The sequence below is a fragment of the Bidens hawaiensis genome, unplaced genomic scaffold, assembly GCF_021521415.1.
Source record: "Bidens hawaiensis isolate Kalapana, Puna unplaced genomic scaffold, B.hawaiensis_p1.1 tig00023403_1, whole genome shotgun sequence".
In the NCBI taxonomy this organism is placed as follows: Eukaryota; Viridiplantae; Streptophyta; class Magnoliopsida; order Asterales; family Asteraceae; genus Bidens; species Bidens hawaiensis.
In genome coordinates this window covers 163,023-175,237 of record NW_027493669.1, presented here as the reverse complement: position 1 = coordinate 175,237, position 12,215 = coordinate 163,023, and the positions used below count along the sequence as shown (strand labels likewise).

Genomic DNA, 12,215 nt, shown 5'->3' with positions numbered 1-12,215 from the left:
TGTGATAAAGGAGAATCATTTCCATTAGAAGTGGCTCTAGGCCTTTTCTTTATAAGTTTGGAATTGATCTACATGTAACATTTGCGTAATTGAGCTCCATTCCATGTTCTTGGGATGGGGGTGCCATCGAGCCTTTCGAGCCGGTATGCGCCCTTTCCCAAAACTTCTTTGATAATGTATGGCCCTTCCCAGACCGGGGCCAGCTTTCCTGGGCGTTCTTGGTTCGAAGCCTCGTTGTTACGCAGTATGTAGTCTCCGACATTGAAGTTGCAGAGTTTTACCCGCGTGTTGTAGTACTTTTGCATTTGTCGCTTGTAGTTCTCTTCACGCGCTGTGGCTAAGTCTCTGCGTTCTTTGGTTAGCATAAGGTCTAACCGTCTTTCCGCATCATTGTCTTCTGGCTGAATCAAGACCCTTGGTGAGGGTAAACCAATTTCGACCGGGACCATGGCTTCAGTGCCATAAGTGAGGCTGAACGGGGTTTCTCCCGTACTGGCCTTTTTCAGCGTTCTGTTTGCCCAAAGGACGTGTGGAACTTCGTCCACCCAACCGGATCCGTGTTCCAAGAGTCTTTTCTTTATGCCGTCGATGATGCTCTTATTTGCTCTTTCCACCTCACCATTACCCTGCGGGTGCGCCACTGAGGTAAAGGTGTGGGTGATTTGAAGTTCTTCCAGCCACTTTTGTAGCTTCTTGTCAGCAAAGTTGGTGCCGTTATCGCTCAACAAATTCTTGGGAAGTCCAAAACGACAAATAATAAATTCCCAAATTAATTTTTTGATATGTTTTGCGGTTGTTTGGGCTAAGGGTTTTGCTTCTATCCACTTGGCGAAGTAGTCGATGGCTACCACCAGAAACTGAACGTTCCCTGCTGCTGTGGGAAATGGGCCTGTCACATCGATGGCCCACTTCTGAAATGGCCATGAAGAGGTGACTGGAACAAGTTCATTCTTCGGGCGATGCGTGTTGGGTGCGTAGAGTTGGCAAGACCTACACTTTCTGATGTATGCCAGCGCATCTGTATGCATCCCCGGCCAAAAGTATCCCGCGTTATTTAGCTTAGCTACAACAGCGTGTGGACCTGCGTGTACTCCACAGATGCCCTCGTGCACTTCCTTTAGGAGGTAGCCAGCATCTTGGTTGTCCACGCATCTTAGGAGTAGGCCAAGAAAATTACGCCTGTAAAGGATGTCATCGATGAGTTGATAGTTCAGTGCTTTACAGCGTATTTTTCTTGCCTGTGTTTTTTACTCTGGTAGTATACCCGCCGCAAGGTAATTTATTATTGGTGTCATCCACGTTTCTGTGTCGGTTTGGATGACACAGATTTCCTTGTGCGGGACTAATGGTGCTTCAAGGAGTTCAATGCGGATGTCCTTTCCCAAGTGGGTGAAGGCTAATGATGCCAACTTGCTTAACCCATCCGCAGATTTGTTTTCGCTACGCTTGACGTGTATGAACTTACAATCGTTAAAGTCGCGCATAAGGGTTTTTGCTTGTGCGAGGTACAGGGCCATTGTGTCGTTCACGGCCGTGTACGTCCCGTTTATTTGGTTGGCTATTAACATGGAATCCACGTGGGCTTCCAAGTTTTTCACTCCCATCTTACGCGCAATTCTCAGCCCGGCCAAGAATGCTTCATACTCTGCTTCGTTATTTGTACTTGGAAAATCCAGTCGAATAGCGTAAGTGTATTCTTGGCCTGCTGGGTTGGTTAGTTTCAACCCTGCGCCTGAGCCCTCGTTGCTGGCTGCTCCATCAGTGTAGAGTCGCCAGACATCATCGATGTCCTGTGCTGGAGAGGGTTGAGCCTCCTCCTTGTACTCTTTCTCCCGCGAAGCGGGGACTTCTGCAATAAAGTCGGCCAAGACCTGGCCTTTTATGGCTGGCCTCGGCTTGTACTTTATCGCGTATTCTCCCAATTCTATTGCCCATTTGGCTAGGCGTCCTGACAATTCGGGTTTGCCTAGAACGTTTGCGAGTTTGAAGTTGGTGAGAATGGTGATTGGGTGACCTTGGAAATATCGTCTTAGCCTGCGTGAAGCCTGTACAAGTGCTAAGACTAATTTTTCCAGGGTAGAGTACCGGGTTTCTACATCTGTTAGGACACGGCTAACATAGTAGATTGGCATCTGGATGCCTTTTCATTCTACTAGCAGGACGGCCCCGGTTGCTCTATCTGTGGCGGAAAGGTATAGGATTAATTCCTCCCCCGCTTCTGGTGCTGTGAGCGTTGGGAGTTCGATCAAGCGTGACCGAATTTCCTGAAAAGCTGCTTCCGCTTCTGGTGTCCAGCGGAAGTGCGTTTTCTTTAAACAGTTTCTCAATGTTGACACGAATGGGAACGACATATCCGCATGGTTTGCCAAAAAGCGGTTAAGTGCGACTAGGCGTCCATTCAGTGTCTGAGCTTGCTTGATGGTAGTAGGTGATTCCATTTTGATAATGGCTTCGACCTTTTCAGGGTTCGCTCTGAAGCCATCTTTAGTAACAATGACTCCTAAGAACTTCCCTTCTTCCATCCTAAAGGAACACTTGCTCGGGTTGAGCTTCATGTTTATCTTTCTGAGCGTGTTGAAAGTTTCTTCGATATCTTTCAACATCGTTTCTGGGTCAGGGCTTTTGATGACCAAGTCATCCATTTAGACTTCCAAGTTCCTCCCAATTTGGGCATGAAACTCTTTGTCCATCAGGCGTTGGTATGTGGACCCGGCATTCTTAAGTCCGAATGGCATCATTTGATAAAAAAATATGCCATCGGGCGTCCAAAATGCGGTTTTGTCCTGATCGTCAACGGCCATGTGGATTTGATGGTACCCCTTATACGCATCAAGGAAGCATTTAAGGCGAAACGGTGCTAACGAATCTACCTTAAGATCAATTTCGGGTAACGGGTAACAATCTTTGGGGCATGCTTTGTTTAAGTCTTTGAAATCTATGCACATGCGCCATTGTTTGTTAGACTTCGGTACCATGACGGGATTTGCAACCCATGTTTGATATCTGCTAACGCGTACGATGCCCGCGTCAAGGAGTTCCTTGACTTGGGTTCTACACGCGTTAGCTTGTTCCGCCCCCATTACTCTGCGCTTTTGTATGACTGGCGTAAAAGCCGGGTCACACTTGAGCTTATGCTCTGCCTTACTTCGAGGTACACCAGTCATGTCAGCTGGTGTCCACGCGAAGATGTCAGCGTTTATCTGTAGTAAGCGTTTGAGTAAGGTGCGCGTAGGATCAGTGACTGTTGGGCCAATGGTAACAGCCTGGTCAGGGTATTTGCCATTGAAGGCCCATTCTTCTGGTTCGGTGATTGTTGGTTTAGCCATCTTTGGTTTGGGTTTTGATGAGACAGATGCGATGCATACCTGGGGAATACCGGTGATCATCGCTACACCCTCAGCTGTTGGCCATCCCATCATGCCGTGGACTGAAGATACCACGGCATTGAATCTTGCCATCCCGTCTCTCCCGAAGAGAATGTCGTATGTGTGGTGTGGCTTCCTCATTACGACAAAGTCCACGTCTTCTGTGCGGGAGTGTTTCCCGTCTGTGAGAATGACGGGGAAAGATAGGATGCCCAGGGGGGTGTTTGTGCTGCCGTCGAACCCTTCCATCGAGGCGTAGACCGTTTCCAGGCGTTCCTTGTCTTCGTCGTCTAGCTTGTCGAAGAACTGCCTGTACATAACCGTTAACGAGGCGCCGTTGTTAACAAGAGTGCGGGAAGTGATGTAGTGCCCTAGCTGGCTTTTGATGACGATAGGGCCTTCTTTGCTGGGTCCTCCTGGCACTCGCGGGAAGCGCACCTCAGCTTCCTTCCACGCGCATGGTTCTGTCGTTCGTCTTTTTCTTCCTCTGACGTTACTATGAACCATGTGGATGCTGATGTCAACGGGCTTTCGTCCGTTGCTTTTGTATCGGTTATCATTCTTCCCTCCATTCTTGATTGATGCCACAAGGTGTGTAAGTTTTCCATCCTTGACGAATGTTTCAACAATATCCCTCAAGGATATACACTCCTCAGTGGTGTGACCCTTTGTCCCGTGGAAGTCACAGGATCTACTCTGATCCGCGTTATGTCGCTGCCAGACCATTGGAGCTTTTGGCCATGGGAGTTTTTCGGTGGCAAATATCTCCGTGACGCTTTTGGTGAGTGGCGTCCACCGGGGGTTTCGGCTTGATGGGTGCGTGTTATCCCTTCCGCCTACTAGAGGACGAAAGCTGGATGAGGTGTCAAAGTTTACCCTTGACTGCCAAATACCTAGCTTCCTCTTTTTGTTTTGCCGGGCGGTCCGGACGTTGTTTTCTCTAGTCCTCTGCGTGTAAAGGTTTGTACTCTGGGGAAGATCCCTACCCAGTTGTTTCTCCGTTTCTGCAAAGCGCTTGGCCGCCGTCATGATGGCATCCCATGTGGATGGCATGCCGTCTTTACCCGTCAACGTGCGGATAAGCTCTGGGTATTCGGCGCCCTGGATGAAAGCGGCGCGAACAAGATCTTCGATATAGGTGCCCAGACTCAGCTTTTTCGAGTTGAAGCGAGTGATGAAGTCTAGTAAAGATTCATCTTCTTCTCTAACGCAGTTGAGGATCGTCCACTGCTCTTCAGTATATTTCCTCTGTTGGCTGAAGTGCTGGCTGAACTTGTGTTGGAAGTCCGCCCAATCATAGATGTGGTAGACCGATAAACGATCAAACCACGCCCTGGCCGCTCCAACCAGCGTCATCTGGAACATATAACACCACGTGGGTTCCGTCCAGTTGCTGACGGTTGCCCCCGCTATGAATCTGTTCAAGTGATCATCTGGGTCGGATATACCATCATAAGTGCCGATGTTGGACATCTGTTTGGCACTCTTCGAAGCGATTGCTTCCGCAATGTCCCTTGCAAACTTGGACGTTCCCGCATTTGCAACAGTTGGTCTAAAGGTTTTAGAGAAGTCACGTGGGTTTCTCCCCGCGTTCCTTGGTTTGAAAGTTTCTCCAAAATTCCTTTTCGGTTGGAAGTCCGTTTCCTTACGCTTCCCTTTCGCCCTATGACGAGGGTTTGCGTCACTGTCGGACTCCTCCCAATCATCGTCCAAGTACTCGCACTCATTGCTCATGTTGAGCTGTTGAGTGTTCCCGAACTCGTCATTAGCCTGTTGGAGTGAACGTAAACGTTCATCCAACTCAGCTTGGAATTCTTTCTGACGTGCTTCTGCCCACGCTTTAACTTGATCAAGTGTTTGGCGGGGGAGCCTCGTTTGTTGTTTCTCCAATTGGGTATCAATGAATCCCAGGGGAGGATTGTTTACTGCACTTGCCCCGGCTTGGGTAACCGGGGTAGTGTTCGTAAAATTTGTGTACTCGCCGGTGTTCCCAGTAGCTGGGGTTTTGGTTACCGGGGTTTCTTGGTCACTCGCTGGCCTTGGCACCGGAGTAACCTTAACCATCTTTCCAGAGGTTTTGAAAAAACTGAGAATTAGTTCTAGCTTTTATGCACGGATGGCGCCAATGAAGAAACACTAAGTGACCCCGGCAGATTACGGATAATCTTAGGGTCAAGTAGATGTTTCCCACGAGGGTTAGGTCCGGCAAAGATGGTTATTCTTATGATGACCTGCAAAACAGACACCGTGAGCTCGTCACTGAGAAGGGGGGGTACCTCCTTGTGACCACCCTCCGGCGTGAGAATCAGACTAGATTGCTCTGAATATAAATGTATATTAAGAGAAATAGCTAGAGCAGATAAGATATGTGATGGTATAAGATAGTATATGATACCGTTCCAAGGTGTTGGAGTATTTATAGCCGAAGGTAGGTTTCCAAGCAGGTACAGCCAGCTGTATAATATTCCTTTTCTACCAACTGTGGGCTACGCACGTGCCATGCTGGTGGTTGGTGGGTAGGCAGCGGCTGATAGTGACATGGCCGGCTGTGTACTATTCCTTTTCCACCAACTGCAGGCTATGTACGTGCCACGACAAGGGTTGGTGAGTAGGCAGCGGCTGATAGTGACATTTTGTACTAGAGCGTGCTCCTCGTCGTACTGTTGTCAGTGAGCTGTCACCCTGTGATTGGTTCATGGGCTGCTTTGGTCAGATCTTGTCTATTTTGTCCATACCTTGGCAGGTATAGAACAAAAGATCCTCCAGAAGCGTACGGACTGGCTCATTTGGGCAGGAGTATTCCCGCCTTGCTCATTCTTTCTTCAGGTGACATTACTGAATTATTGAGAGTTAGTGCCTTGTGCGTGTAGCCTTGCTATTAGTGCGGGTAGCCTTCCCTGATGGCTTGTATCCGCAGCTGCGGGAACAGGCGGGGTACTTCACCATTGGGAGGCTTTTCCTGCGGGAACAGCTGGCGTACTGCGCGTAAGGTCTTCATCTCTCTGAGCTTGGTGGGTCCTGTGGAACCAGTTGGTCTTTGCGCAGACGTCCCTCTTCAAGGTGAGTCTTGCGGGTCCAACTGGGCCTTGCTGGGACCTACCTCTTCACCATCAGATTTTAATTAATATTTTTAGGGATCTCAAATTATTATTTGTATTTTTGGATCTGTGGCAATTTGATCGGCGAAAGAAAGAAAATGCCGTCGCACGCGGATTTAGATCGGCTAATAGAGCAATTGATGGATTGCAAACCCTTGACCGAATCCGAGGTCAAATCGCTCTGCGATCAAGCCAGGGCTATTCTTGTCGAGGAGTGGAATGTGCAGCCGGTTAAATGCCCCATTACGGTCTGCGGGGACATTCACGGCCAGTTTTATGACCTCATTGAGCTCTTTCGTATCGGTGGGAACCCGCCGGATACCAATTATCTCTTCATGGGCGATTATGTTGGTGAGAAATATTATTATTATTATTTTCTTTTCTGCATTTCTTATATTTAACTAGATTTATGTGTTGTGTCAGATGTTGTAAGAATCGGATGATGTATAACTAGTGTTGTAGAAATTGCTAGTCGGGCGGTATGGTAGGGACTAGCGATTAATTGGGATTAGTCTGATTGGAATTTATATGTATTTTCTTCAAATATACATATATACCGAATTTTTACGTATAAAATTTTCGGTTTTGACCGATTTTGACCAAATAGCGATTAATCAGATACTAGCTGGTGGTGGGGGTACCGACTAGTGATTAATCGACGCCTAGTCGGGATTTTACAAATAGAAGTTTGCTTCATTTGGCCCGTTGATAGGTGCGACAACTCTGTGGTTTGCGCATATGAAGTGACACGCTAGCTGTCGTTTAGATCTAGGGGTGGTGTGTGTATAGCATCTTCCTTGACTGTAGGATATTGAATGAAATAATAAATAGAGAGTTTTTTATTACGTTAAAATTGTGGTGATTGGAATATGTTTGTTTGTGGTTAATCAGTACGCCGGTGATTTAACTGATTGGCATAGACAGGTTGAATCGAATTGAATTCTGTCGGTCGTTGGAGACAAAGTTGCTTTTTGTTTGGATTTCTTGTTTAAGATTAGGATGATTACTATATTTGTCACTAGGCAGTTTAGCTTATTCAAGTTTGTTGCTTGCGTATGCCAATCTTCTTGCGAGAGCCTAAGAAAAAAACGTGCTTAGATAAAACAAATTAAAGTATATTATGCATTAGAAAAATAATACTATCAAAATAAAAGCTATTATATAACATTTAATATCATCTAATTAGTACCAAAAGTTCTAAAAGAGTCAAGATTCAAATCTTATTTTAAAACTTGAATAACAAAGTGTTCAAAGTAAAGTACCAAAAGTTCAAATACCAAAATGTTATAGCATGAAAACCAAAAGTTCAATAAGTATTAAATAGTAAAGGTTCAAATGATCATTGTTCTTGATCCGTAATCAATACCAATAGAGGTGTCGTTTAACTTCAAGAAGCGAGGGCCTAGGAGCTAGAAGCGCATTTATTGGGTCTGGCCTGGGAAATGGGCCTACGTGCAAGCAGGGCTTTTTAGTAGCTATGCTTACGCGGCACCGTATGATATGACACACCTGCTAGCGTTTAGATCTAGGGGTGATTAATTTATAGCATCTTCCTTGACTTTAGGACATTGAATGAATAATAAATTGAGGATTTTTTTTGTTACGTTAAAGTTGTGGTGATTGGAATATGTATGCGTATTGTTAATCATGAATGGTTAGTCAGAAAGAGCAACTTGTTGTCAGTGATTTAACCGTTTGACATAGATGGGGTTGAACTTGAATCGAACTGAATTCTGTCATTCATTGGAGACAAATTTGATTTTGTTTGGATTGCTTTTTGAAGATTAGGAAGATTACTAATTAAGTTTGTTGATTGCGTGTGTCAATCTTCTTCTTGTGCTGGGGCATATAATAGAAGATGATTCATGTGCAATCATGTGAGGTTACTTGCTTAAAGATTTTCTGGAGCAGACAATTCAAGTATATAGTCTCATGCTATAGAATTTAGAATTCAATGCAGAGTTTTAGTGTTAGGCATCATATGGAATTCTAGAAACACATAGATGTCGTGATGCAGTCGGTTTGATCATTGTCAGCATGAATGCTAAAGCATATATCTGTGCATTAATGTACCATCTTTGTTGATGTGAAATAATTGGAATTAATTAGTATATTACTATCTTGGTGAATGTGAAATTAACTGAAAATTGATTAATCGAATAGTTTTCTAGGAAAAATATTGACGCTGAATATGAGAAAGTGAGTTTTCTGCAATCTTGATGTCTTAGGATGGCTTTATGGTAAAATTATTATGTATATAGTCTACAGGTTGCTTTAAAAAAGCGCAAAGCACTCCAGAGCGTTTAGGTCCCCAAAAGCTGAGGCGCACACATCACGTTTGAAAGGCGCAAGGTAGTTGAAAGCTCAAGGCGCAAAGGGTGAGCTTTCGGCCTTGGCGCAAGACGCTTAAAAAGTGAGGGGCCTGAGATAAGTAAGGCGTACAAATTAAGCATATCATTTTAGGGATTTCAGACATGTTTTAGGCTTGTTTAAGCTGGTTCCAGGTCGTTTTTGGATAATTCATACCAATTTTAGTTGTTCAGTCCGGAATATGCAGAAGTTCGCCAGAATCTTGCTTGAAAGTTGTTGGAAAGCAATTTTTTGGCTAGAATCTTGCAAGAAGAGCCTTTTTGTTTTCGCAAGGTGTTTTTGGTGCGCTTTGTCTAGGCGTCTAGACGCTATGTTGTCAAAAGCCCTTTGGGCACACGCCTAGGCCCTTAGACGAGGCTATGAGCAGTAAAGTGCCTTGCTATTCAGGCGCTACAGCAACCTTAGGGTGAGATTCTGGCCAAATCTTAAATGTTTCGGCAAAGTTCTGCAAGTTCTAGGCAAACTGGTCTAAAACATCCAAAAATGAATCTCTTACCAGCCTAAAGTTGGCTTAAACAAGCAAAAAATGTGTCTATAAAACCCTTAAAAAATGGTATTTTATGCTATACGCCTTACTTATCTCGGGCCTCCGCTTTTTAAGCGTCTTGCACCTAGGTCCAAGACTCACCTTTGCTTTATGTACAACCAAATTAGCTTTATTTACAACTAGAACTCCAAGCGTCTTTCTCATTTGTTTTACATATCAACCTTCTTATGAAGTGAATTTTTTAATTATTCTTCTTTTGGTTGTTTTTACATATCAACCTCTTACAAACCCTTAATTTTGACCCATTAGTACATGAGGCCGCCACCTCATCCCTGAGGCGTTTTCTAGCTCGCCTCACGCCTTTAAAAACCAAGGTCTACATAACGTTAAATATATAAGTCTAAGAAGGTGATATGTTGCATCATGTAGCCAAATAGGTTACAACTAGGTCAAACAAAGATGGTAAAATAATTATATATTGTGGTTGTGCAACACTGCTTCTACTTAGTAGTACTATGACTATGCGGTACATGGTCTTTGAGAGTGTAGTTATCTTTCATAATTATAATCAACTCAGTGGGAGCGGTGTATTCTTTTTTAGTTAAAATTAAAATTTTGATTTTTAATCAAATTGTTAACACAGATCGTGGGTATTACTCACCGTCACACTTTTAGTGGCTCTAAAAGTTCGTTATAGAGATAGAATTACAATTCTTCGTGAAAGCAGACAGATCACTCAAGTGTAAGACCTTTATCTTAAAAATTGAGAAACACGTACACACATACATATATGTTAGCATTTGCAACATAAGGTCAGCATTTCTTGAAGAGCTCTTGAATATTAGCTTTACTCGTATTACTTTTTGGTCAACTCAGATATGGATTTTATGATGAATGTTTGGAAGCATTTTACTGACCTTTTTGATTACCTGCCTCTTACACCACTTATTGAAAGCCAGGTTATACTTTTACAAATTTCATGTTCATTATTTTCATAATTTCATACATCTTATGAGAAAATCAAACAGTTTCTTTTATTTTTTTTTATATTATAGATCTTTTGCTTACATGGAGGACTTTCACCGTCATTGGATACACTAGACAATATCCGAGCATTGGACCGCATACAAGAGGTACTTTGTAGCCTGTACTGCCTTTATTCTTGAACGTGTGATTTGAACTTTTGTAGTTTACTGATGCATTTTTTGGTGAGTTTGGCGTAGGTCCCACATGAAGGACCAATGTGTGACCTGTTGTGGTCCGACCCTGATGACAGATGCGGGTGGGGAATATCTCCACGTGGGGCCGGATACACGTTTGGACAAGATATAGCATCTCACTTAAACCATACGAATGGGCTTTCGCTTATATCAAGAGCTCATCAGCTTGTTATGGAGGGTTTTAACTGGTGCCAGGTTAGATTACGGGTTGTAAATGAAGTGTACGAGCTCAAACTGAGCATGTTCATTCGTTTGACTTTAATGAACCAAACGATCGAACACAAATAGTTAAACAAACGGGGTTTTCTTGTCTGTGTCCGTTCGTTAAGAAAATGAACATGAACGTGTTCGTTTATGTTCATACATTTAAGTTAAAATCAAACGGTTCACGGATGAACATAAATTAGGTGATTAAAAGTTAATGTGAACAATGTATTTGGCTTAAAAAATTAATACATAAATGAATATATTAACGAACGTAAACTAACAAGCATAAATGAGCGCACATGAATGAACGAATTTAAATGAGCATTCATGAACATAAAGATTTGTTCATGTTTGTTCATTTATTACATAAGCAAACGTAAATGAACGAACATAGCTGAGCTAACTAAAAGTAAATGCAAGCGTGTTGGGCCTAAAAAGTTATTAAACCTCGTAAATTGTAATGGGCCTAAAAAATTAACCAACATAAAAGAACAAACATAAACTAACGAACATAAATGGACGTAAACGAACAGACAAAAATGGATTTAAATGAATGAAGATAAATTAATGTTCAAGAACATAAATGAACTAGCAAGCTGTGTTCAAGTTCATTCATTTATAACGAACATAAACGGACTTCTCGCTGAACAAACACCCAGATCGTTTACAAGCTTTAGATTGATCCTTTTTTTTTCAAAAAATTACATTCGCTGTCTTCACTGATCAATCGGTTGTAAAACGTTTGGTTCTTCTCACTTAGAGATGTTAAAAGCAAAAGTGTGTTAAACTTATTTTGTGAAATGACCAATTTACTCTTATGGTGATGTTAGGACAAGAACGTGGTGACGGTATTTAGTGCTCCAAACTACTGTTATCGGTGCGGGAACATGGCTGCGATACTTGAAATAGGGGAAAACATGGACCAAAATTTCCTTCAATTTGATCCGGCACCAAGGCAGATTGAACCGGATACAACCCGCAAGACACCGGACTATTTCTTGTAATCAGTTACATGGATGGTCTGGCTGTTTGTTTGTAATCCTTGTAGATGTTTGAAAACAAAGAAGAGTAAGAGTTTTGTTGTGAACATCATTCTTTTGTTTGGGATTTGGAGTTTGAATTGCTGCTGGCTGCTGTTATTGACAAACTGATATGTAGGCAGTAATGTTTCTGAATTTTCAATTCTTAAGTTAGAAGCAGGTTTTTGGTGGTTTAACATTTTAAGCAATCATAATAAAGTTCTAGTTTTTGGAGTAATTTATTTTCTTCTAGTCTATTATTTTAGAAGAGAGATGGCTCTAGCCACTTACCTACATGGCTACATATATACATGCATTCAGTCATGACTAGTTTTATATTAAGAACTATAACAATCACATAAAATACTTATACATTGTGCATTATGTATTTATTATTATGTGGCTTTTGCAGTTCGTCATGCATTATTGGCTCTTACATAAACGCCGTG

At 42.9% G+C, this 12,215-nt stretch overlaps 1 pseudogene across 1 annotated transcript; it reads left to right on the top strand.

Moving 5' to 3' along the window:
• The first annotated feature begins 6,559 nt into the window (after positions 1–6,559).
• LOC143567422 (serine/threonine-protein phosphatase PP2A-2 catalytic subunit-like) lies at positions 6,560–11,946 on the top strand (annotated as a pseudogene). Its single transcript, XR_013141410.1, has 6 exons — positions 6,560–6,814; positions 9,964–10,062; positions 10,197–10,279; positions 10,376–10,453; positions 10,544–10,735; positions 11,578–11,946. The product of XR_013141410.1 is annotated as a serine/threonine-protein phosphatase PP2A-2 catalytic subunit-like (transcript).
• Positions 11,947–12,215: the final 269 nt, after the last annotated feature.